Genomic DNA, 21,071 nt, shown 5'->3' on the forward strand with positions numbered 1-21,071 from the left:
GCACATTCGGTGTGCCGACAGGAAAGCTACTCGGGTTCCTGGTGTCAAGCCGAGGTATAGAAACAAATCATGTGAAAATTGCCGCCATAGAAAGAATGAAACTGCCGAAATGTCTCAAAGATGTGCAGAAATTCACTGGATGCTTAGCATCGTTAAGTCGTTTTGTTAGTCGGCTGGGTGAAAAGTCAATGCCCTTATACCAACTGATGAAGAAAACCGACAAGTTTGTGTGGACGCAACAGGCAGAGGTAGTCTTCCAAGAGCTGAAGAAGATGATCGCTATGGCGCCGATATTAGCCTCGCCAATGGCGCAAGAGGCATTGTTGTTGTTGTATATAGCAGGAACAAACCGAGTTGTCAGCGCCGTCATAGTGGTAGAGAGAGATGAAGACGGCAAATCGGTACAGAGGCCTGTATATTACCTGAGTGAGGTATTATCATCATCAAAACAGAATTATCCTCATTACCAGAAGATGGCGTACGGCGTTTATATGGCGGCAAAGAAGCTGAAGCATTATTTTGATGCACATCAGATCCGAGTAATATGTGAAGCGCCTATCTCGGAGATCATGAGTAATAAAGATGCAAGCGGCCGGATAGCTAAGTGGGCTATTGAGTTAACACCCTACACGCTGCAGTATGACAGACAAGATGCTGTGAAGTCTCAGGCGATAGCGGATTTCCTGGTGGATTGGGCCGAGATGGAATATGAACCACCACCACCTGAAACTAGTTATTGGAAAATGCATTTTGACGGCTCCAAAATGAAAAGTGGGCCTGGTGCCGGCATAGTTCTCACTTCGCCCAAGCGCGATCAGTTAAAGTATGTGTTGCAAATTCATTTTGCAGTGTCCAACAACGTCGCCGAGTACGAGTCACTTGTTCACAGACTGAAGATGGCAAAGGAGATCGGTGTTCGCCGGATTCAGTGCTTCGGCGATTCTGACTTGGTGGTCCAGCAAGCCTCTGGCAATTGGGATGCATTGAATGCCAACATGGCACTATACCGCTTTCATGTGCAGAAGATTAGTGGCCACTTTGAAGGGTGCGAGTGCCACCATATACCACGGGCGGAGAACGAGGCTGCCGACACTTTGTCGAAGCTAGGATCAACGCGGTAGGCCATCCCGGCCGGCGTTGCGTTGGAACATCTAGGCAAGCCATCAATCAACACGTCACCAAAATCAGAATCAATATTTATTCCGGCAAGTTCGGAAGCTGATATCACTCCAATGGACATTGACAGTGGCAGTGGTTCTGGTAACCTGCGGACTGAGCGCCTTAACTCGGCTGAGGCCATGGCAGTTGATCCCATGGAGGTGGATGGGCCAATTTTTGTAACTCGTCCTGTGCCGGCTTGGGCACAGCCAATAATGTCCAGACTCAAGGTTGGGAGTCTGCCGGAAGAAGAAGTGTCGGCAAGACAAATTCAGAAAAGAGCAAAAGCATACACCATCATCAACGGCGAGCTATATAAGAGAAGCGTCACTAATGTATTGCAGTGTTGCGTTGAGCCAGAAGAAGGACAAGAAATTCTCCGGGATATTCACCAGGGGGAGTGTGGTCATCATGCATCCTCAAGAACATTGGTGGCCAAGGCATTCTGGCACGGTTTCTACTGGCCGAGTGCGTTGCAGGAGGCGGAAGATATGATGAGGAAGTGCAACGGTTGCTAGAGGTATGCCAGCAAGATTCATATGCCGGCATCCGAGCTCAAGACCATCCCAATCACTTGGCCATTTGTTGTTTGGTGTTTGGATATGGTGGGGCCCTTCAAGTGGGCAAGAGGAGGCATGACGCATATCTTGGTCAAGGTTGACAAGTTCACCAAATGAATTGAAGTAAAGCCAATACGGAAGTGTCATGGCAAGACTGCGGTGTCGTTTTTGAAGGATCGCATCTTAAGATACGGCTACCCGCACAGCATCATCACGGATAATGGAACAAACTTCGCAGAGGGGCATTTTGCGCGGTTTTGTGCGGATAAGAAAATTCGGCTGGATGTCGCCTCAGTAGCACATCCTCAGTCAACCGGGCAAGTTGAGAGAGCAAACGGCATGGTTTTAGCCGGCATAAAACCTCGGCTAATTGAGCCACTAGAACGCACTCCAGGATGCTGGTTAGATGAGCTCCCGACCGTGCTGTGGAGTCTCAGGACAACCCCGAATCGTTCCACGGGATACACGCCATTCTTCCTCGTAGATGGGGCGGAAGCTGTCTTACCAGCCGACATCCAACATGACTCTCCGCGAGTGATCATGTATACGGAAGCCGAGGTAAAGGAAGCCCGAGAAAATGATGTCGACCTGCTCGAAGAAGCACAGGAATTGGCTTTATCTCGGTCAGCCATCTATCAACAACACCTCAGGCGTTATCACAGCCGAAGGTAAACCCACGGGTGTTCCGGTAATGAGATCTCGTGCTCCGGCTTGTGCAGCGCACAGCCAGCATGCATAAATTATCGCCCCCATGGGAAGGACCTTTCATTATGAGCAAAGCGCTGTACAATGATTCCTACTATCTTATAGATGCGTAGGACCCCAACACGAATAGGATGGACAGATTTGGCGAGGAAACTAAGAGGCCATGGAATGTAGCTTTGCTTCGTCCATTCTATACTTAAGAGATGAGTATTTGTATCGTCTTTTCCTTATGTCAAATATTTTGAGATAATGAATTATCCGCCGGGTTCTTAAAAGGAACTCGGGGACTCCCATGTTATATGAATGTTGTGTTACATTTATCTATTTGTATGTCCGCATGGCTTGATTGTGTAATCTTATATTGGTCTAATACTGTGTCGATACTGAAAACTCCCTCTATGACTTAGGTATTGTCCGCAACGCAGCTTCATGGCAGGCTAGAGCATGGGTACGAAGTTATTGAACACACGAAAAACGATTGTGGAAACAAACAAACGAGCGAGCCGAGGGGCGCGTTATTTTCCCTAACCCAGCATTCCTTTTTTATACCGGGCGTTGCCAGGCGAGTTTTATGGGTTTAAATTTTTTTGGTCTATTCTATGACTTCGTGATTCATACGTCGAGCACCGACAAGGCAGACAAAGAACCGATGTCATATAATTTCACCGACAGAAAAATAAACTCGGGGACTCGTGTGGGAATTTGATAACTTGTGGCATAAGCCAACCCAAACCATAGTGCATCACAAGTAAAGATACTTCAAAGTATTTTACATCTGCACCCGGAATCCCGGGGATCTAACAATTTTAAAGAGTTTTTGCCGACATAAAAGGCACGAATTCAGGTAGCAGGATCGTTGGTGCCGACGCTCGAAGCATCCATCTCGGCAGGAGGTGACTCGGCCACAATTTCTTCATCCACCTCTTCTTTTTCTTCCTCGGCCGCCTCTTCGTCTGCGTCCGATCTCGGACCCTCCACAAAGGAATGCATGTTGGCATACTGGATGAAGGAGTAGGCCCGTTCTTGACGCTTGGCAATCAACTCCGGATCCGAGAGGAAGAGCCGACGCGCATGGACTGCAACACGTCAAGGTTAATGCCGTCGTACCAGGAAAGTACGAACGACGATGCCTCGTTGGCGCCGACACGAGCGGCCAACTCAAGCCACTCGCTAAGCCGGTCCTCCACCTCCAGGAGACACTTGGCTAACTCCGGGATGGCACTCGACGCTTCGTCTCCCGGCCAAAGAGCTCGAAAGGCGCGGATGCCAGCATTGAGCATGTCAACCCCGAAAGCCTTCAAAGGCTTGACACGGGTCCGGATGCTGATGAGATTATCATCCACATCTGAAGCGATCCTCCACCTTACAGGGTTCGATCTCTATGCTTACAGTGCTAGTCCCTGGATCAAGTCGCTAGCACACACAGTTTCGATATGTAATATCAAGATACAAAGGTCAAAAGTATATTACATCGCATTGATCCAGAATCTTACATATTGCATAACCTCGTGGGTTAGCTTAGAGGAAGATAAAATCTTGCAGCGGAAAGCAGTAGATGCAGAAGTCCCATAACAACTCCACAGTCGAAACATGTTGGAATGTAAACTCGCAGCCCTAACAATTCGTACCTCACTCTTCGTCTGATTTACCTGCATTGTTAATTGCAGCCACTATGTGGTCAATACATTGAATGTATTGGCAAGTTCACAAAAAGGTTATAACAGATCCTGTCAAGTATATGCAGTATTTGGCAAGGTGTGGTTTGGCTATTTGCATAAAAGCATCAATGTATCATCCTATCATTTTAACAAATAGTTTTATCACTATTGGACACGGGGTAGAAACACTCATGCTCCTATTAACCTAGAGCACATTGAGTAGATACATCAAGTGCCCCTACCCTGTTCAAACCATTCATTTTATTTGAGAAATTGGAATGACTGAGATCTTCCTTACAGCCCCCATATCTAGTTGCTCATAATTGTCCGTAACCGGGGACATGGCTAAGTACTTAGTTTGACACTCTCGAGAGGTTGTACACATTCCCCACAAAAATCGACGTGTTAATCCCTTGCTGTCCTCAGGGTAGAATAGCAACGGCATCGATTACAGGAATTTTCAGACCATAGTCAGCCGGACCACCTGAGGGACCTACATTCCCACCTACATGGCTACATCTGCACAGTCCCTCGGATCCAGGATCATATGTCTTACATCCATCCTGGCAGAGCCCATATTACCATGTGGTTGTACTGGAAGCTACTAAACAGGAAACTAGTGCAGCCTCTGGTTACCCCGGGTGGCATTCCACATTTGCGACGCAAGCGCTCCCGAATCCACGGAAGAGACGTCCATGGACGATCCATCTCCGAATCCACGGAGACTCGACTCAGAGGGACCCATAGAAATGGACCTGACGTCGCATAACATCTCAAAGTCTCAAAGCCGTCCACCCTGGTTGATTCGTTGGGGTTGTTTTGTCAAGTATCCAAAATTACTCCTCGATGACAATGATAACATATTGTAATAATACCACCCTCAAATACTAACATAGCATAGCATTTGACTACCTACGTTGGCGATTGGTGGTAAGGACATGGCAGGGGTATCCTGTACTACTAGGAGATTCATAGCTAGCATAGGTACAATAATATTCTTAACAATGCAACTAATAAAACATCTAGTGCATAGCGAAATAATAGGTGAAATGATCAAAATGAACTTGCCTTTGTCACAGTAGTTCGAGTTCAAACACTCGTCACACTCGCAAGGTTCGCTCTCCGAGAAAAACTATACGAGACAAACAAACATACACATACATAAACACACTATTCACATCACGACAGAAATAAGATATGCTATGATGCAATGCAACATGTGACATGACTTGGTTTATTTTATTTGGGTGATCAACTAGTCCAAGGCATTGATAAATTAAAACACAAGTATTAGGGTTTTAGACAAAGGACAAAAACAATTTATTAAACCCTAAATTAAAGTTTTATTGGCACCAGCCAATTAATTTAATTCAAAAATTTATTTCTTTGTCCAATTGGACAGAGGATAAGAAAACAAATTTTTGGGCACTGGTTTCATTTAAAAAGGACCTCTAGATAATTAGTTATGAATTAAATGGTATTAAACCCTACTCTGTAATTTGAATGTGATTTGAATGTTCAAATCAAATTTAAACGGTGCCAAAAGATTCTACAGGTTGAGAGCTTTCCAAAAAGGTCACGTTTGTCAAATTTGGCCAAAGGGTTTGAAAGTTATAAGCATTTGAAGTTACAAGGGCTTTTCTGCAAAAGTGCCATTTAATTAAACCGGGGGATTAAAATTAGATTTCCATTTTATAAATCGTATGCCACGTGTCGCGATCCTATTGGTGCGTACCGGTTCGATTAAAAAGAAATAATATGTTCTAATCTTGACCGTTGATCAAGATCCAACGGCCGAGATCGAAGATGGAGCTCACCGGCGAGGTCTAGGGTTCCGGCGAAGCTTCCGGCGGCGGCGCGGTGCGGGCGGGCGGCATCTCCGGTGATGCTGGCGGCGCGGGGAAGCACGGGGACGGAGCGGCGCGTTGAGGCGGGGTCGGGGACACGGTCGGCGGCGCTCGGGACGGTCGAGCGCCTTGCCTAGGACGACGGCGAGCGGTGGTGGCGCGACGCAGGCTCCGGAGAGCGGCGGGCGGCTCTACTCCGGTGGCTGCAAGGCACCATGATCAAAATTGCGCGCGTCAAAACGTGCGCGAGGACGATGCGGTCCAGAAATTGCAAGGTTCGGGCGAAGAGGCTCACCGGCGGTGTTGACCCAAAGCAAAAACGGCAGCGGGGAACTGCTTGCTCTAGCGAGGTATTCCGGCGGCCCGGCGGCGTGGTGGCGAGGGGGTTTAGGGGGGGAAGAGAGAGGAGGCTGCGGCCTTTATATGGACGCGGTCGGGGCTGCGAAATCAGGACAGGGCGAGGAGATTGCGGCGGTGAGCGCGCGGCGGCGAAGAAGGAAGGCGGCGGCGTTCTCGGGCGAGATTTGGGGAAGAAGGAGCTGGCGGGTGGGGCCCGCCTGTCAGCGAGGGCGCGGCTCGGGTGGCGCGGTCGGATCGGGGACGCTTCGGCCCAAGCGGTCGGACCGGTCCGGTTTCCCTTTTTTTTCCCTTTTTCTCATTTGTTTGATAACTTTTGATTTTGAACTCCAAATTGGTCCAAATAAATTCCAGAAAATTTGTAAAATCATGTTCTATCATGATACAACTTTTGAGAGTAATTTCCCTTCAAAATAAAATATATAAAAATATATTTGCCCTATAAATGCCTTTAGGGCTATATAACTATTTAAATAAAATAGTTTTTCAACTCCAAAAATTATCAAAAAATTATGGGATAGCTCATTTATGCAATAAACCCCTTTTATATATAAACCCTATTGGTTTGAAAAATCCAAAGCTCAAATGGGTGTAAACCCTAGGGTTTAAATTGAAATAAAATCTTTTAAAGCCTTTTGAGATTCAAAATTGAATTCAAACATGCAATTGTGGCATGTTGCTTATGGATGCAATGCATATGTAAGAAATTTGAACTTTTGGGATGTTACAACATCGTACTCTGATGGCAATGCCTTGGACGAATCCCTCTTTCCACGAGTTTTAATCACGGCGGCCTGCACAGCTTCGGTAGAATGCGGGAAGATTTCTGCCAAAGACAAAGATGAAATGATAAATCCCGGCAAATTGCTATTGTCGGCCAAGTGATCAAAGGAAAAGATTCGGGTTAGGGCAATTTACTGGCTAGCAATCCATCTATCTTGCCGAGATCCCTTGTGCACACGCTTAGCATATGTGTGCTCTCGGTCTTCTCCTCTTCAGCAGTGGTAGCTCGAGTCTCGGGTTCGGCGAGAAGATCCTTGTATTTTGGACTTCGCCTTCCAGGCGGATCTTCTCGTCAGCTTGCGCAGAAAGCACTGAGGTAAGTTGGACTACCTCGGCCTTATGCGCCTCGCCTTGCGCTTCAAGTTGCGCCCTTAGCCGGGCCACCTCATCTCGTTGCTGCTCCGCTAGTTGAATCTCCGCTAGCTGTTTATGTCGGCACATGTCAGTTTTCAAAGTACATAGGTAACTCGGTATAGTTTGTATGTCGGTGGAAGTGTACTGAGTCTTGTTTTGCAGCTCGGCCACCAAAGCCTTGTGCTTGTCCGTCAATTTCCGGTGTGACGCAAGCAGAAGTTTGAAGATCGAGTTCCGTTTATTCATACAGCTCTGCAAGAAGATGGTCCACAGTTAATTTGATAGCAGGGAACTATAAGCTTCAGGCCGGCTATTCTAAACCCGGCCTGAATCTCGGGGAATAGTGTTTGAAGTTTTTAAGCTTCAGGCCGACTATTCTAAACCCGGCCTGAATCTCAGGGAATAGTGTTTGAAGTTTTTAAGATTCAGGCCGACTATTCTAAACCCGGCCTGAATCTCGGGGAATAGTGTTTGAAGTTTTTAAGATTCTGGCCGACTATTCTAAACCCGGCCTGAATCTTAGGGAATAGTGTTTGAAGTTTTTAAGCTTTAGGAAGACTATTCTAAACCCGGCCTGAATCTCAGGGAATAGTGTTTGAAGTTTTTTAAGCTTCAGGCCGACTATTCTAAACCCGTCCTGAATCTCGGGGAATAGTGTTTGAAGTTTTTCAAGGCAAGCCTCAGGCCGACTATTTCTTACTCGCCCTAAACCTCAGAGAAAGGAGTATATATACTAAAGATGGAATAAAAAACTTCAAGGGATTTTCATACCTCGGCAGCTCGGCTGGACTCGAACAGCGCAACTCGTGCCTGGAATATCCGGGCCGCCACCGACTCTGAAGTCGCCGCCACGGGTGATGGCCCAACCAGAGCATTCTGCTGCGCTGTCTGGATTGTGCCGGGGTTAACCTCGTAGCTGTCGGCGCTGTTCCAGTCCATGGCATATTGGCTGAGAGATCCCCAGCTGTGCCCGCTCGTTGTCCTAAGAGGAACTCCTTGAGTACCCCGAATTGACGGTGAGCCGGATGAACTTAGAGGCTGCTGTCCCGTCGGGATGGCATAACTCCTAGTCTTTTTTTCTCGAGCAGCCGCTAGCTGCGTCGGTTGCGACTGCGGTGGCTGCTGCTGCGGCGGCGTTGCTGTGGCTTGAGGTCGTTGAGGCTGCGCCGCCGGCTGACGAAGAGGATCCGCGGCCAATGGTTGCGGCTACGCATTAGGCGCTGCTGGCGAAGGAGCAGTCTCGACTGCCGACGTCCCAGCTTGGGCGACGCTCGAAGCACCGATGCCAGGGCCGACATCCTGGATGGGGGATGTCGGATCTGTGGCGGTCTCGGTTTCTTCCGTGGCCTGAGCAGAAGGCTCTGCACGGAGACGAGGTTGCCGGGATCTCGGACGCGATGCAGGTCTGGGACTGGGTGGCAGTCGGAGCCTACCTGCAGGAATGGAATGTTGTTACCTTCATATCAGTTATGAAAAATACCGACATTAGAAATTGAAATGGCGTAAGGCTTACCCGACGACCATGGGTTTCGGCTTCGGTTGCCAGCCAGCGGTTTTCTTCCGCTTCATAGTCGTGGAAAGCTCTGTGTCGGCAATGCGCTTCTCGCCGGTCGACACCTGAGCAGCAGCAAGGGCCGCAGCAAGGCTCGGATCGTCCAAGTCAGTTGTTCCCGGACAAAAGCAGACATGAGCATTTTGGAGATAAGAGCTCTGATATCCATGAGAGGAGGTCGGGAGTTATTACCTACAACACGTCTGGGGTCGGCATGAGGAATCGGCATGTGATGCTCCGAATCCGGGTCTTCTGAGTCAACTCCCAAGCGATCGCTTCCGAAGCGCTTGTCTAGCGAGTCCCCGTCCTCATTGCGTTGGAGCGTAAATTTCTGCACAAAATTATAAGGTTACACCGAGATAAGACATTATCGGTCAGAGGCCGGCATACAATCATGTCGGAAGAAAATCGAAGAAGCAAGTAGACAAAAAATTACCAAGGGCGCATGGTTCTTCTGGATATATGGTACCATGCCCCAACTCCAGTTCTCGGACAGGTTAGTCTTAGCAATCCCCTTGACTCGGCGTCGAACCTCGAATTTGTCCAACATGATGGTTGAAACTCGGTTCGGGTCAAACCGGCCGCTGTGGAAACACATCTTGTGTGTCCGGCGTTGGAGCGGGCAGACTCACCGGAACACAAACGTGGCCAACAGATCGTCAGCCGTCATCCCGTTCTACTTCAGCGCGATGATGCCGGAATGAACCTCATTAATCTCCGGTAGAGAATCCTTGGGGTCATGTTTCCAGTTCTTTTCTCCTCCGACGGGCTGACTATGAATCCCGACAAATTTATTTTGTCAGTGTCAGAGGCGTTCATGACATAGAAAAAGGTCTTGAGCCACTTTTTGCAGGACTCAAGACAGTGGCGGGGCCGCATTGAGTCATGGGCTTAACGGCGTCGGGATTGTGAAGAACCTGGGGCCGGAACATAAAATATTTGGCCCACAGATCAACGGAAGGCCAGAGGCCGAGATAGCTCTCAGAGCAGGTGACAAAAGCGGAGCGGGTAAGAATGGCATTGGCCGGAAGGTGCTGAGGCTGGAGGCCAAAATGGTCAAGAAATGGTCAAGAAACTGCCGGACCAAATCAGTAACCGGGAGCCTGAAGCCGCGTTCGAAATGCGAAACGAAGACAACAAACTCACCGGGCTCAGGTGTCGGCACGACCCCATCATCAGGAATCCGGCACTCCACCTCCTCCGGGATCCGCCGGGTGCGGCGGTGCCAGTCGATGTCCGCCGGAGACACGTCGGAGCCCTTCCATCCGGCACGCTCCGAGCCGGCGTCCTCCTCGATTTGCAGAACGGCGGGGTCGACGGCGGCGGCGTAACGAGAAGAAGAGGCCATGGCGCAGAAACAAATCTGGGTCTGCTCCGGCGAGAGAGTGGCAGCGCGAGGCGCGGGCGAGCAAGGGAAGAGCGGCGGAAACGCAGACGAGCGCGCGCAAGAGTGCAACGGCGAGCTTGGCTACCAGAGGCAAGGAACGCGGCGGTAAGGAGCTCCGAGCGTGCGGCAATGGCGGACGCGCGAGAGCAGTGAAGAAGCAAGGGTTTCGGGGGGAAGTAAAAGCTTTCACCCCGTCCCCTTATTTATAGCCGGGGCGCAATCATGGGCCGCGGATCTTCCACACCGACGATCCCTGTGGCCAACGGTAAAATAGCGCGTGATCATGGGAGCGATTAACCCCATAAACGGCGCACGCTCGGTTACTGCGCAACGTGGCGCAGTAAATCCAAGTGAGGCGCGGAATAAGCGCGACATGTGGCATTGATGTCGGCCATAGAAAAAGGTTCTCAATTGCTGGCCGCGATTAAGAGAGGAATCTCGGTTCAAAGCTGAAAATACCACGCCGACTAAAAATGTCGGTGGTGCCAAGTCTCGGCTAAGAAAGCTCGGGATTGTATCGGCGTTTTCCTTGGTCGAGTCCTCCTAGGCCCTGAGTTGTTTGAGTTTTGGGAAACTGTCGTGGCCCGACATCACTTCCTGTCGAACCGCAACAGATTCGGGGACTAGTGTCGGGGGGATGACCCCAGGTAGGGTCATGACAACACGTATTAACCGGGATAACGGGAGCAAAGCCGGCGTAAGCAAGTACGTCGGCATCTTTAAGCCGACTTAATAACCGGCCGGCATATCAAAAGTGTGCCGGCATATCTATCTTGTCTTATGTGATCGCAGGATAAGCACGAACTAGCTGATCTCGGCTAAGGCCGGGATGCGCCAACAGTCCTATCCTGATCACATGGCGCAAAGTAAAGCAGCGACCCCTTTATGACGGAAAAGCAGTCGTTGCTCATGTCGCTCTGCCGAGCGACTGCACAGTGACGCGCCGTAGAAGGACAGATGACGAAGGCCGGGGCATGGCTACAGTACGCGCAGTCTGGCAGTACGTAAAGCACAAAGCTGCATTGTCCCCTCCCGGACAATCCGGAGGGGACCATGGGCGTACCCGGCGGGCCCGATGGTAGCTAGGGTTTGCTTTGGGTCCACATGTCAGTGTGACACCTTTGGCCTATAAATAGAAGGTCCACCCCTCCTGTGAGAGGGGATTCCTCACTTAGACATTTTAGGAGTTCTCCTTCTCCTTCTTCCTCCTCTGTAAACAGATCAAGGAGCACCATTGTAGCCCTCCATATCTTGGCTAATACGAACAAGGCAGGAGTAGGAGCTTTACCTCATGAAGAGGGCTCCGAACCTAGGTAAACACCGTGTGTCCTTACTTTCGTGCGTGGTTTACACCGCGCCATCCCTCCTCCGGATCCTCCTTCGTCCATCGGCCCCATCTCAAGCCATCCTATGGCATTTGCCGTGACACCACCACGACAAGGAGAGATCAGTTTTTCTGTAAAGTAATCCACCCAATGAGCAGGGATAATGACTAATGCCAGTTCAGGTGAGGAAGCTCTGAAGAATTTATTCCATAGCATGGTACCTTCATTAGTGACCTCAAGCTTCTCATAATGAGGCATAGTAAGATGAGGCCCATTCAGTGCAGGGAAGTCATCCAAAGAATGAATAACTTCAGGAATGTTGACCCTTCCCACAATCAGATCTTGGTTAATGACAGGTTCAACCTGATGAAACTGATGAAATTGCTCCCCACTCCCCATTCACAGAACCTTCAGAGCTAATAGCAGGAGCATTGCTACTCAGCGTGAGGGTGATAGCACTATCATCATCAAGTTCCTCAATATCAGCCAGCATCTGATCCATGTCCATAACAGGATTAACATTACCCAATGGATCCAAATTCACCTGCATCAGGTCTGGAAGGGGATCATTGTTCCCATTTCCTTCATTCTGTGCCTGATTAGCAGGCCAGGCAAACCAGTCAGGCCAGGCAAGCCAGTGGTTGATCCATCTGAAAGGGAACCAAGGGGAGCTGGTGAGGAGGTGCTCCATCAGGTGGTGGCAAATCTTCATTAGGTGGCTGACCACCAAGCATACTCTAGTTCAGAATAAACACAAGAACTGACCATGACTCAGCATGGACATCATCACCATGAGACACAACAATGCTATGTGGAATGTGGCCCAGCTCAGTAACTCTAACTTTGATAACCACCCTCACAGTATTGCTGACAACTCTATCCCAATGAATCAAAGTACCCCACTTAGCAATAGCATTAGAAATGTTTTTGGAATCTCACAAATCCGGTGCAAAACCAAGCAACATCAGCCAAACCTCTTGGTTATAGGTAAAAGAACGCCAGTTAACACCTTTGTTATGCTCACAGAAGGTAAACTGAACTCCATTATGCACAAGAGGACTATTACGAACGAGTCAATCCCGATCACTAACTGACATGAGGCGGACATAAGCATGGCGTAATGGACAGCGATGGATAGCATCGGTCTGAATTCGAAGGTGACCCTCAATCAGCTCAGTGATGGTACCTCATGTGAAGTCGAATGGCACCTCGGGGTCCGGCGGCGGGTTCAAGGTGAGGATGCATAATGCTTTGTAGATTCAAGAGTTCAACCTTCGTGTTTGCATAATGTATCCCCACATTGCTAAACAACAGTGTAAACATAAGCTACAAATGCAGAGGAGTATCTCCAAGTTACAGAACAATCTGTATTTATATGTTAAGCATACCAATAATTATTTATCATGGTTCACTTCTATCAACTATGAACGTGCACTATAAGATATCAATATTACTAAAACAAATTGGATTCCAGGACATCACTATATAATTGTTCCGACACTTTAAGGACAAAATATCAATAGTACTACGCCATGCACTCTACTCACGGCCCAAACCAACAGCAACCAAATTAGATTAGTACATGCTTGTGTTCAAAAAAATAGAAGCTCCAGAGACACATGGACAGATGGGAGTAGAGTACTAGTACTAAACCTTCCATCATCACAATATAGCAAATATGTCTCTGCGATCTCCTCCGTGTGGTGTAGCATGAGCTTTGCAGGGGCAGCTGCTTCGGTACCTCAAATTAACGTGATACAACACTGTGAACCAGACAGAACCAGAGAGATTGACAACAGAGGAGATCACAAAGAAGAAGACCGAGCAGGGTTTACCTTGGAGGGACTGTGCAGATCCGGAAATATGGGTGGAGAGGCCGGCACATCCGCGCAGGGTAACAACAGATCCGGTCCATCCGGAGGCGGCGGGGGCGGCGGGGGATGGCGGATGCGGCTTGCTGGACGAGGGAAAGAGGCGGAGGTGGAGACGGCGGAGGCGGCTTGCCAGTCGAGGAAAGGAAGCGGCGCAGGGGTCAGCGGCCGCCCGGCTAGCCGGACGAGGAAGGGGGGCACCTCATGGGGTCGGCGGCGGGCGGCGGGACGGACGGGGAAGGGAGGCGGCGGGGCAGCTGGCCGGACGAAGAAGCGAGGCGTTGGGGCGGCTAGCCCTGCATGGGTCTGCGCGTGGGGGAGAACTGAGAAAGGCTCGGAGGATATGTTTTTTTTGGGATTTTGACCGGTCTTTATTTTCAGAATTTGGCCTGCCCGCGCGCACCGACGACCCCGAGTAGCAGCCAAAATTTGTTCGTGACGGCCCGAAAACATTCCTGACGGTTAGTCTAACATTCTTGACGGTTTCACCGAACCGTCATGAAAGAATACATAATTGCTGACGGTGAGTGTTATTCGTGTGGGTCGTCGACGAAACCGTCAGGAATACCGTAATCACTCATGACGGTAAGTCATCCACGTCATGAAAACAAGTACTTTCCTGACGGCCCGCACATAGCCGTCACGAATGTATGCTGCCGTCAGGAATTTGTCCGTTTGGGGTAGTGTGACTAGCTTCAAATGTTTCGAAAAGCCCCTTGAGTCGCTCATCCAAAAAGATGAGAAGCCATTAACGTTGAACGTACTTGGACTGGGGATGATCTCCTAAACGTGCAGGTCGTCGAACCGCAAGATCTTCATGAGAACGTCAGAGAAGTATTTCAAAATTACAAAACATAAAACCAACAAATACATCATGACACACTAACAAAAATTTAACAGATACGTGTAAACGGATCTACGAGTACATAAACCCAAGATCGACAAGATCGGGTACACTAAATACACGGGGATTGAAAATCTCTAACTCCGCAGCAACCCCCCGTTGAGCACCACCACATCAGAGGAAACACCAGAATACCTTTATCCATGACGGCGTCACACCCTCCGCTATGGCAGTGTTCCTGAAAACTTCTGGATAATCTTAAAAGGAACCGATGTTCCCCCCACCTCGCAGCGCCACGGCGGCGGCCGGAGGCGAGGGGAACCGAAAATCTCCGATGACGACGGCTACGGGAGTGCTCCTCAAAAACCTAGCGAGACCTCTGAATTAATCCATCAGCAGATGGCGAAATTAAGAACGGCCTTACCGAGTGCTCGGCCGCTCGGACCGTACGTTAAGCTTGTTAACGGGCTGAAGCCAGCCTCATGATTAGTTGTCGTTAAATCGACCGGCCGCACCTCTGTCTGCAGCGACACCGTTCATGACGGATCAATGGGAAAACAAACACGGGCTACTTTCTTTTTAGGGGAACCAACACGGGCTACTTTAGTCGTTGTACGTTGGCCCAGTAAATAATGAAAATTGGGCCTAAGCAGATCTCGTCAGGGGAATTGGTCACCAGCCCAATAGCCCACGTTGATGAACAAATTAGGCAACCTCTTATAAGCTGGGCTGTGGCTACATAAACCATTTATAAGTCGGGTTGTTGCTGGGCAGCAGCCCAGACACGATGGCCTTTCATACATTTTAGATCATTTGCCTCGGTAAACATGTACTCCTTCCGTCTGACTCAAATTTGTCCAAATATGCATGTATCTATATCTAAAAAATATGTGATGAAGGAAGTACTTGCTTTTTTGACTTCTCTTCTAAATCGTACTAGAAAACAAAAACAAAAACAAAATTTTCTTCTCAACCTATATAGTTCATTTAATCTCTTAGAACATCATGTCTGGATCCCTTTAACTCACAGGCGATTCAGAGGGACAAAATCACACCTGAAAATTATCAACAGAACAATCCAAAAAAGTCATCTTAGCACCAACGAGAAAAGTGAGCCAACCCTACGTCAAAATTTTAAAAGTTTGACCATGTTTATTGATAAAAAAATCATCATCTATATTATCAAATTTCATTATCAAAATTTATTTCATGGCTGATTTTAGATATCGGTATGTTTATCCTACTAGCTAAATGTCCGTGCTTTGCTACGAGATTAAGAATCTGTGGCTGTGGCTCATATTTTTTAAAATTTGTGATAAATAAGAATTATCTCAAAATATTATTTTTGATTTATTTTTTTAATCTTGAAAGTCACAAAAACCAATCAAGAATAGTCAAAAAATCGTGCTGTGTATTAAATGAGTGGCAATTAGATGAGTCCGTAGCCATTAAGGGATAGTTTTGTCGGAGTGAATTTGCGACCACCAACTCAGATCTTTATAAGTGTAAGATAAACATACTTTAAAAATCACATGTCTTATAATATGGAAACGTGGGGTTGTACTCTTTGGCTCGTCATGAGTTGCTTGCGTTTTCAAACATAATGCTGATTCAATGAATTGTTCTTATAAATAAATTATTTATTGTTACTCTGATCAACAGCCAAACACTCTGAGAAATATTAAGAAAGTGTCGCTCACTTCCTCTTTTGGGCTATTATATCTATAAAAACACTAAGGGAGCCAAATGATCATGTTAACTCTCGCCGAATTTTTGGAAGAACCAAATCGTGCCTATAGAAATTTAAAGGAAAGCTTGTGCGTGGGTATTTAATCATTGTAATGTTTTTGAAAAGATGTTATTTGTGAGAAATACAAGTGCTTTGCGTGCATGTCACAAGTTGTCATATTTCTAGACCAAAAATCTATAAGCTTGTAAATGATGTCCTACAGTACAATTAAACTTCTTTAACGTGAACTCATGATATCTAAAAATTACTTTGTCATGAAAAATAATCAATGATATACTTATCTCAATGAATATTATATGTGTATGATATAAATCATATATTAATAAATAAAGTAATCATTCATCAAACACTTATCTTAATGAATATAAAAAAGTCAGTACTAAGCTAATCATCTTCTTCTAACTTTTTTTTTGAGAACACGGTACAAACGCAGACGCACACAACACGCGCATACACCTACCCCTATGAACGCACACACGCACACCCTACCCCTATGAGCACATCCGAAAGACCGAGCTGGCAGTTCTTGAGAGATTTACGAAGTTTTGTTTATGTTTTTTTTTAATATTGTTTATTGTTTAGTTGAGGCTAACTTTATTTTGAGGCGGCTATTGAGGCCTGTCTTTATTTGGTTAGCCGAAGGTGATCTTTGAGGCGGCTATGGATGGTTCGTTTGGTGCTGCAGAGAGTCGGAACTTGGGTAGTGGAGAAAAATAATAATGCGCGCCCGTGTGTGGTCAGCTATGTCGATCAGAAAACTCTGATTGAAGCACTAAGTCTTAGAGTATTCATTATCTTCGAGTAAAGTTACGATGATTACCTGCACCACGCTAGAATTAATACTACAGTACTCCCTTTTTCTTTGTTGGCCAACAGGGCAACAGGCTATAGTTTCTCGAAACTCGTCTGAGATTGCTGATTCAAATAAACGCCTGAGCTGATACCAAGGCAAGCATGTGGCAACGAAAAAAGCGAAGCGGGTTGAGGTAGAATGGGCGGCCGCACACAGCAGCAGATTCGACAGAGCTTGTTGACTTTCCAAGTGCCATTTGGGCGAGCACACCAGCTAGGAGGCCCTGGGCGGATCAGCTCGTCGCGATCGTTTTGCCACGTCAGGGTGATGTGTATCTGCAGGTCAAACCTCTGACTCAGAGCCCGATCCAAACGGTGGTCTGCCGCCGCAACCTCCCAAGTTGCAGAATGAGCCGTTGCATACTCGTATGCCGTCTGCTACGAAAACAAGTAAACAACCCTTTCACAAATATATCTACTAGCAGTCTAGCACTACCTGCTCCTTCCGTTTCAAATTAGTTGTATAGGTTTTGCAGGTTTGCTAAAACTATTTGTACATTTAAAATCTTAGAAGTTAACTACTCTCTTCAATTCATATTAATTGTCTCAAATTTGCTCAAATATGAATATATCTATGTTTAAAAAATGTCTAGATACATGTAATATTTCGACAATTAATATGGATCGGAGGAAGTAGTAATCATCATGCAATTATTTCTAAGAAACAGTTTTAATGGTACTATCTTTTTTTACAGCTTTAACGGTATTATCCTAGTGGATGAAGATGCAAGGCCAAAAGTAGAGAATGGAGAGGAAGATTGAATGCAAGGTGCAATAAATTGTACTCACTTCGTCCTAAAATACGAGACGTGAATTTGTACAAGAATCTGTACAAATTCACGTCACTTATTTTGGAACTGAGGGAGTATGAGAACATGAAGAGGGAGACCAAATGGTATATTTTTGTTTTGGTTTATTATGTCTCTACAAGGCTAATGTACAACTAATTTAAAACAAAACGAATACAAATTGCATCATTGCTTTTACTGTCTTACTAGGAATTACTTCCTAGTTGCTTGTGGCGCCATGAACTCTCCCAATCCATCGTCTTTTAAGTGTTGTGTTTTCTTTCTTATTTAATAATCTCTTTATTTTTAATAAGAATGAAGTTATATATTTCGATGTTTCACTTAGATAATCAACTAAATTAAAAAATATGTGGGTCATGTGTAATATATTTTTTATGCCATTTAATGCTTTTTAATGCTTTTTTATTTGTGTGCCCCTCATCCCTTAGCTGTACTCAGGAATACCCAGGCCTCATAACAGTTCTCGCTGCTACACTTGTTCACTTTCTGTTTCCTCGCAAATGCCCTCACGGAGCACCTGCTAACGGTCAAGCCCCTTTGACCGTTTGCTTCTGACGGGTGGGCCACGGGGAGTGCTGACAGGTGGGTCCGGAGCCACGTTTCTGGTGTGTGGGGCTGCGAGGAGAAAGTGCAAGCGAGCAGTGCTTAACGGGTCTACTGAGCTTACATGCGCGCCAACGCACGTGCGTCCTGACAGGTGGGGCGGCCATCGTTAATGACAAGTGGGCCGAGGAAAGGCTGACCGCTGGGGTCGAGCCAGAGGATGACAGGTGGGCCGAGCCAAAGGATGACAGGTGGGACGAGAATTCAGATGACAGGCGGGGCCAGTGTCATCTTTCCTTACATGTGGAGCCTACTTGCTCTCCTTTACTCTCACCCAAATCCCGACCAGAACCCTAAATCGGCGGAGGACGGCGGCGGCGCTGCGGCTAGTAGGTGTGTAGAAACGAACAGGAGGCGGCGATGGCACCCACCTCCGTACCACAACGTCGGTAGCTGCCGCCGATTCACGGAGGAGATATTTTGCCGCGGGGAGCCTGATATCCGGCCCGATGTGGCCGAGATAGTGATTTCCCGCACCCCCGGAATGGAAGAGAAGGCAACGAGTCTGCCAGGTAAAGCCATCGTTGCAACCATCCATACAGGATCAGCGCTCAATCCGCCGGCCACTTCGGCTGAAGAGGTCATGTTAGAGTTTGAAGATATTCGGTTCAACGAGAAGATCCTAGATAGAGATAGAATTAGTTTTTGTTGTTCTTATCTCTCTCTTTAACCTTGCCGTGTATCTCAAGTTCTCTATCTCTCCCGTTGCTAACGGTTTGTAAACAAACTCTGTAATCTCCTTCCCGGTGGATACCCCGACATATAAATAAACACCACGCGGTCCTGAGAAGGGTAACACGCTTACACCAAAGTTTATAGGCAGCTCTGAATCAGCGCTGCAACTTCAAAAGGGGAGTGCGCATCACGGTATGTCCTGCGCCCGCCAACTTTCTGATTCGCTTTGATTCGAGTGATGATTGCACCGCAGCGGTGATGCAATCGATGCGCATCAGGTGCCCTGCCAGCGACATCTCGTTTCGCCGCTGGACCTCCATCTTCCGCGGAGAGGAATCAAAACTGCGTTTTAGCTGTGTTCTTAGCTTGGATGGACTGATGGAGGATGTGTAAGAGCTGGAATTTGTGAAGAATTTGATTAATCAACTAGGAGGCAAGTTCGTGGCAATTCTGCCTAGGACCGATCCACGCTGCGTGAAGCTCAGGGCATGGATGCGTGATTCTTGTGCCATCCTGAAGCGGTTGCTGATGAGAGTGCCTACTTCGGCCACACAACCGGTTCCTCAATATGCTGATGAGCTCATTGATGATTCAATTGCAGCGGGGACAGAACTAGAAACCAGACGTGCTGCGTCGTTCGGGGTCATCGTCCACGTACATGAAGTGGTCAATAGGTTTCATCTTCTTACTCATGGTTCGGACCACAACAACAGGGAATACTCTGATTTTTCTTCAGATGGAGAAGCTTATTTGGACTATGGTGGTTCTGGAATACCGCGAGGAGATCTCACTCGCCTCCATGAGTTCCCCTGTTTTGCTGGCGCTGTAGATGACTCAGGTCCTCCAGAAGAAGGGGTTAATCCATGTTGATGTTGTGTTATGTTTAATCCATGTTGATTTTGATGTATGTTGTCTATGTATTAGTTTGTTGTCCGAAGACTACCTATTTGTACTGATCAAGGGCAGGTTGTTGCTCTTTATCTGAACCTGGGCATGTACTGTTATCGGCACATATCATTTCCTATGAATTTCTTTTGCAATTTAACTTTCTCCAAATTAATTTCTGACTGCACAAATGAATAGTGAATGGAAAGTTATGCAAGATTAGCAAATTTTAATATGTTTTGAAAAGGTTGACTTTTTTTGACCAGGGAATTTATAGCGACATTTGGCTGTCCCATCCCACCCAAATGGACAATTTTGGAGAAAGTTTAGAAAGTGAACTTGCTCCAAATTGATTTCAGACTGCACAAATGGAATCCGAATGGAAATTTATGCAAGATGACCAAATTTGAATTTGTTTTGTGAAGATTGACTTTAGTTGATCAGGGAAAAAATAGCCACATTTGGCTGTCCCAACACACCAAAATGGCTGCAATTGGAGGAACCCCCAAGATTCGACTTTCTCCAAATTATTTTCTGATTGCACCAATAGAAAGTACATCAAAAGTTAAGAACACTGGTGAAATTTCAAACCCATTTGAGAAAGTTGACTTCGCGTTGAGCATGATTTAAATCCATTCAAATACGCAAAAGTAAAGAGTTTTTTTGAACTTTTCTTCGAAGAGTCAAGTACTAACAATGTTTGCATACTTCCAATAGCTGTTCCACAACTTCAAATCATGTATGTCGTATCATTTTGGCCCAAACACAAAAAATTTAACTAAATTTGAAATTCAAAAAATATAAAAACTCGCCAAATTGAAAATGCTTTTACATACATGCAATACATACCAAATGTGCTTAGTGTGCCAAATTTTACAGGATTTGGACAAAGTTTTAAATCCAATTGTCAAAATGACTTCATTTCTCCAACATCACCTCAGGGAGATGTGGTGCAATGTACATGAAGTACATTGTGAAATTTAGATAATGCTCTGATTTTTTTAACGTGATGAATGTATCATTGAAAATTGACACTTGCAGAAAATCATAATTTTTGGACAAATATTTCATATTATTAACATTATTATACTATTGA

At 46.8% G+C, this 21,071-nt stretch overlaps 1 long non-coding RNA gene across 1 annotated transcript; it reads right to left on the reverse strand.

Moving 5' to 3' along the window:
• Nucleotides 1-5,155: 5,155 nt before the first annotated feature.
• On the reverse strand, nucleotides 5,156-13,920 carry LOC106866171. Its single transcript, XR_001406087.2, has 8 exons — nucleotides 13,522-13,920; nucleotides 11,908-13,427; nucleotides 9,411-11,817; nucleotides 8,936-9,305; nucleotides 8,194-8,855; nucleotides 7,204-7,674; nucleotides 7,024-7,111; nucleotides 5,156-5,213 (listed from the first exon to the last, which is right to left on the reverse strand). It is a non-coding gene; the product is annotated as an uncharacterized LOC106866171 (long non-coding RNA).
• Between the last annotated feature and the right edge of the window lie 7,151 nt (nucleotides 13,921-21,071).

This window comes from Brachypodium distachyon, chromosome 2, assembly GCF_000005505.3.
Source record: "Brachypodium distachyon strain Bd21 chromosome 2, Brachypodium_distachyon_v3.0, whole genome shotgun sequence".
Taxonomy (NCBI): Eukaryota; Viridiplantae; Streptophyta; class Magnoliopsida; order Poales; family Poaceae; genus Brachypodium; species Brachypodium distachyon.